Source organism: Gossypium hirsutum, chromosome A08 (assembly GCF_007990345.1).
Source record: "Gossypium hirsutum isolate 1008001.06 chromosome A08, Gossypium_hirsutum_v2.1, whole genome shotgun sequence".
In the NCBI taxonomy this organism is placed as follows: Eukaryota; Viridiplantae; Streptophyta; class Magnoliopsida; order Malvales; family Malvaceae; genus Gossypium; species Gossypium hirsutum.
The window spans coordinates 77,175,387-77,181,925 of record NC_053431.1 but is presented as its reverse complement, the minus strand read 5'-3'; the positions used below and the strand labels follow the sequence as shown (position 1 = coordinate 77,181,925).

Below are 6,539 nucleotides of genomic sequence, written 5' to 3'. Positions count from 1 at the left end.
GTGGTGCATGTGGGAGCAGTGATGCGCAGCAAGGCTGGAAGCAGGCAGCGACACAGGCACGTTCGGTAGCAGGTAGCAATTGGGCGCGCGCAGGATGGTGTGGAAGGCAGGTATAGCGCACGGGATGAAGGCCTGGCGCGAGCTGAGGTTAGTGCGGCAAGCGGGCGACAGAGCTGGACCTGCTTGTGACCTGTTAAGACGTGCGACGTGTGCTGCTAACCGAGTGGCTATTGGGCAAAGGGTTTCGACACTTCAGTGTTTTAGTGCTTTGGGTTTTAAGTGATAGATGAATGAGAAGATGGGTGGAATTTATAGAGGGAAAAGTAGGAATTAGAGTAGAATTCTTAAAACAATTTAATTAATAAAAATTCTAAGTTCTAATCCTGTACAAAGATGACAACAATTAATAATTAGATATATGCATATTAAATTATTAATTGCTATTTAATTTATTTAAACAAAGTTAAAATATAATTAAAACTAATCCTAATTCTATGCTAAATTGATAAAGATTAATATATAAATTATAATACATATAATTATATATTAAAGATTATCATCTTATTATTATTATTAAAAACTTATCAAATAAAGTATGATTAAATTAACACTAATATTAAAATTGATAATAATTAATATATATTATAATGGATATAATTATATATTAATAATTATCATTTTTTTATTAAACTAAAAACATTTATTCTAGAAGCCTTTTGAAAATGTTTACAAAAAGAGACATCTAGTTTTTATTATTTACGAAAAGAGCAACCAAATTTTAAAAATGATTCAATAAAGTTGCTAGACTTAATGAAAATTTGGAATTGAGTTGCAATTTAAGACTTGGATCAAAATTGACCCTTTTATTTGAAAAATCAAAAATTGAAATTTCTATTTATAATTTTTCAGAAAATTATGTTAAAATCAATTCCCGGGAAAGATTGGAGGGGTCATAAGCAGTCCCACTTAAGTTCCAATCTCCTAGACAGAATTTACTTAAACATGCTAATCTAAAAAATATACCCTAAATCATTTATTAAAAAGGAAAATAAGAAAATTTTAAACATCCGATAAAATGAATGAAATTTCATTCCATTCAATCTTATCTCCACAATAGTGTTTCAGACACTGAGCATAAACTTGAAAATTACCTCCCTTACCTTGGAGCTCGACAACTCCGTATGGATAGACACGATGAATCGTAAATGGGCCGGACCAACGTGATTTTAGCTTACCTGGAAAGAACTTTAGTCTGGAATTAAATAACAAGACTCGCTGACCTGCTTCAAATTCTCAAACTCGAATGTGCTTGTCATGCCATTTCTTAAGTCTCTCCTTGAGTAATTTAGCATTTTCGTAGGAGAACATCTGGGGTTCCTCTAGCTCATTGAGTTGGAGCATCCATTTCTCTTTAGCACGCTTAGGATCCAAGTTGAGTTGTCGAAGAGCCCAGTAAGCCTTGTGCTCTAACTCTATGGGTAGATGACATGCTTTCCCAAAGACCGACCTGTAGGGTGACATCCCTAAAGGTGTCTTGTATGCTGTTCTGTAAGCCCATAAAGCATCGTCCAGCCTTTTGGACCAATCTCATCGGTATGGGCAAACTACCTTCTCAAGTATGCCTTTGATCTCCTTATTTGCTAGTTCAGCTTGCCCATTCGTCTGCGGATGGTAAGCTGTTGCAACCTTGTGTTTCACTCCATGCTTGTCTAATAACCATTTTAACCACTTGTTCATGAAGTGGGACCCTTCATCACTAATGATTGCTCTTGGGGTTCTAAACCTTGTGAACATGTGTTTCTGCAAGAACTTAATTACAACCATAGCATCGTTTTTCGGATAAGCTTCAGCCTTGACCCACTTGGACACGTAGTCTACTGCAACCAATATATACTTGTGACCAAGAGATGGAGGGAAAAGACCAAGAAAGTCAATACCCCATACATCGAACAATTCTACCTTAATGATGTTTGTTCGAGGCATCTCATTTCTGTTGGTGACAGTTCTGACCTTTTGACATCGGTCACAGCTCTTTACGTACACATATACATCCTTGAATAGTGTTGGCCAAAAGAATCCGGCTTGCACTTTGGCCGCCGTACAAGTACCTCCGAAGTGTCCCCCACTCAGAGGTAAGTGATAATGGTATAAAATCTTTTGTACTTCATCTTCTGCCACGCATCTCCCAATCATTTGATCTACACACCTTTTACACAAATATGACTCTTCCCAGAAATAGTACTTCACATCGTGAAGAAACTTTCTCCTTTGTTGATAAATCTTATCAATTGGTATCAAACCACAAACTAAATAGTTAGCAATATCAGCAAACCAAGGGGTATTATAGACATGACTTACCTTCAGTATGTGTTCATCTGGAAATGTTTCCTGTATTGGTATAATAGGAGAATTCCCTTCTTGCGGCTCCAATCTGGACAAGTGATCTGCTACTTGGTTTTCTACCCCCTTTCGATCTTGAATTTTTAGATCGAACTCTTGAAGCAGAAGTACCCATCGGATCAGTCTCGACTTAGCGTCTTTCTTGGCAAGCAAATACTTAATTGCTGAGTTGTCCGTATAGACAGTTACTTTGGTACCTACATGATAAGATCAAAACTTGTCAAAAGCAAATACAATAGCAAGTAACTCTTTTTCTGTTACCGTATAGTTCAATTGAAATCCTATAAGAGTTCGGCTTGCATAGTAGATGGGATGAAAAACTTTGTTCCTTCGCTGGCCCATGACAGCTCCTATCGCGAAGTCGCTTGCGTTACACATTAATTCAAATGGCAATTCCTAGTCTAGTGTGATGATTATGGGTGTCGTAACTAATTGACTCTTCAAATCCTTGAAAGCTCTTAAGCATTCATCATCAAACTTGAACGTCGCGTCCTTCTCCAATAACTTGCATAAGGGTTTAGCAATTTTGGAGAAGTCCTTGATAAATCTTCGATAAAAATCGGCGTGGCCCAAAAAGCTTGTAACACCTTTTACAGATATTGAAGGTGGGAGCTTCTCAATAACATCTACCTTTGCTTTGTCTACATCGATTCCATGTCTTGTTATCCGATGCCCTAGAACAATTCCTTCTCGTACCATGAAATAGCACTTCTCCCAGTTAAGTACGAGGTTCGTTTCTTTGCATCATCTTAGTACCTAGCTAGATTGGCTAAACAATCATCGTAAGTATCTTTGAATACTGAAAAGTCATCCATAAAAACTTCCAAGTATTTCTCAACCATGTCAGTAAAAATAGACATCATACATTTTTGAAATGTAGCAAGTGCATTACATAAACCAAATGGCATGCGTCTAAATGCAATTGTACCATACAGGCAGGTGAACATTGTCTTGTGTTGATCTTTCAGTGCTACTGTAATCAGATTATACCCCCAGAATACATCGAGAAAATAATAATAGTCTCGCCTAGCGAGTCTATCCAGCATCAAGTCCAAGAACGACAAAGGAAAGTGATCTTTCCTAGTCACTTTGTTCAGCTTCTGGTAATCAATGCAAATCCTCCATCCTGTAACTGTTCTAGTTGGTATCAACTCATTATTCTCGTTCTCTATGATTGTGATACCTCCCTTCTTTGGCACGCACTAGACCGGACTTACCCACGAACTGTCTGAGATGGGATGAATGATACCCGCATCTAACTACTTGATAATCTCCTTTTTCATTACGTCCTTCATGATGGGGTTCAGTCTTCGTTGTCTGTCACTCGTGCCTTTTTCACCATCTTCTAGGATAATCTTGTGCCTGCATATAGATGGACTAATACCGCGGATATCGGCTATGGTCTATCCGATAGCCTTCTTGAATTGTTTCAACAGCAAGATGAGTTTCTCTTCTTGCTAAGTAGTTAATTCTGCTGAAACAATCACAGGCAGAGTAGAAGAGTTACCTAAATAAACATATTTCAAATGTGAGGGAAGTACCTTCAGTTCTAATTTAGGTGGGTCCTCAATTGATGCTTTTAGTTGGGCATAATCCTTTTTCTCTAACTCCAAAGATTCAAAGCGGGATTGTGGATTAAATCCCCTTTGATTAGCTTCTAACAAAGCTAAGTATTCATCCTTCTCTTCATCATTGGAGGATCTGATGTCAAAATTTGTTCCAACAAATCCTCAACATAGTTGAGCTCTTTTTCCACTATTAAATTCTCTAAATCGAATACTGCAGAACAATAATCAATTGTGTCAGGAAATCACATAGACTTAAAAACGTTAAATGTTACCGGATCATCCTAAACACACATAGTAAGCTCGCCCTTCTGCACATCAATAAGGGTCCTTTCGGTTGCTAAAAATGGTCTTCCTAGGATAATCGACACTTCTTTGTCTGCTTCAAAGTCTAGGATAACAAAATCAGCAGGGAAGATAAATTTATCTACTTATACCAATATGTCCTCAATTTTTCCTTCTGGATGTGTTAAAGATCGATCTGCTAGTTGAAGTTTAACCGTAGTAGGTCTAACTTCACCTATCCCCAACTTTCAAAATATTGACATAGGCATCAAGTTTATACTTGCACCCAAGTCACATAGTGTCCTACCACAATACATTGCTCCAATGTTGCAAGGTATGGTAAAACATCCAGGATCCTTCAATTTTGGGGGTAATTTGTCTTGAAGATATGCGTTGCATTCTTTTGCTAGAGCTACCGTCTCAAATTCTCCAAGTCTTTATTTTTTGAATAGGATATCCTTAATGAATTTAATGTATTTCGGCATTTGTTCAAGTGCTTCAACCAACGGGATGTTGATGTGAAGTTGCTTGAGTACGTCTAGGAATTTCTTGAATTGAATTTCCTGCTTTTGCTTCTGAAGTCTTTGAGGGTAGGGTGGTGGAGGTTTCTTTACTGAAACTGGTTGATTCGTTTTTTACGGCAATTCTGCATCTAACGGAGTTGTTAGTTGATCAGAATTAGCTGGTTCTGGAATTAGCTCGTCGGGTCTTGCAGATTCTGGAATTTTAACACTCGATTGAACTTCCTCTGAGTCTTGAGCATCAGCTGGCTCCTTTTCAACTTCAATAGTATTGGGCTCTATTGTCTTTCCGCTCTTCAGTGTTAACGCTTTGCAATGTTCCTTTCCCAGATTTCTTGGATTCTCCGTATCGCTAGGTAAAGCACCTTATGGTTGGTTCCTAAGTTCAGTTGCAAGCTGGCCCATTTGGTTTTCCAAATTCTTCAATGTAGCTGCTTGGCTTTGAATTAAGGCATCATTCTTTGCCATGTATGCCTTCAGCATATTCTCCAAGCTATTGATGGTTCAGCTTGAACTAGGTTCTGAACTTGTTGGGAAAATCTAGGTGGCTGAGTTGGTCTAGATTGGGCATAGTTGTTACTGGTTCCAGCCCCTTGGTTACTCTAGGAAAAATTCGGGTGGTTTCACCACGATGGGTTATAGAAGTTGGATTGCAGTCCTTGCCTTCCACGATTTTGGTTCTGGTTACCCATGTAATATATGGATTCGGGGTTTGATGAACATTCTTCGAACAAATGTCCTTCCCCACAATAAACATAGGCTATACTTTCAAATTGGTGAGGTGGTTGGGCTGCAAAACTGTTAGACCCATTAGTGGTAAGATTCTTAAGCATTGAGGATATTATAGATACCTGAGATGCAAGTGAAGTGAGAGCGTCCACTTCATGTATTCCAACAAATCGTCTTCCTGACGCAGCTCGATTGGTTGGCCATTGATAATTGTTACTGGCGATCCTCTCAATGATTTCGTAAGCCTCATTATAAGACTTAGAAAGGAAAGCACCGTTAGCAAAAGCGTCCACTAGCATTGAGACTATTATAAAATGTCTCAAGTTGGATTCAATGTGGGATTTCGTGATGAGGGCATTTCCGTAATAGTTCTTTGTATCATTCCCATGCCTCATACAAGGACTCATCATCCCTTTGTTGGAAGGCAGCGATCTCGTTCCTCAACTTATCATTCTTGCTAAGCGAAAAATACTTCATGAGAAATCTTTCGGCTAACTCTTGCCATGTAGAAATTGAGTTTAGTGGCAATGAATTCAACCAGGCTCGGGCTCTGTCCCTTAGCGAATATGGGAGCAACTTCAATCGTAATGCATCTTCAGGTACTCCAGCTAATTTGAAAGAGTCACTCACCTCAATAAATAGTCTTAGGTGAAGATTAGGATCTTCAGTATGCATTCCACTTGTAACGCCCCCGTACCCGAGACCATCGCCGGAGTCAAGCATGAAGTGTTACTAAACTTAATTCATCAATTAAACAACTTAAACAACTTATTACCAACCATGCATGACAACCAAGCATATGCACATCACCAATATCAAACATAACATAAATAGCTAGATTTATAAGTCAGAATCATTAGCTCACTAAAGACCAATATATTTGGCCAAATAATACTAACACATGTTATAAAATTAGGTCCCTATACATGCCACTCACTTGATAAATCTAGCATATGTGTTTATACTATCAAGGTGTTGGCTTGATAGTGTGATGCTGCCTCCGACGGTTTCCAACCCTGAGCTAACCTGACAACACTAA

The 6,539-nt window shown here is 38.4% G+C and overlaps 1 non-coding gene across 1 annotated transcript; it reads left to right on the top strand.

Moving 5' to 3' along the window:
- Positions 1 to 5,840: 5,840 nt before the first annotated feature.
- LOC121205548 (small nucleolar RNA R71) lies at positions 5,841 to 5,947 on the top strand. The gene has a single exon (XR_005900624.1). It is a non-coding gene; the product is annotated as a small nucleolar RNA R71 (small nucleolar RNA).
- The last annotated feature ends 592 nt before the right edge of the window (positions 5,948 to 6,539 follow it).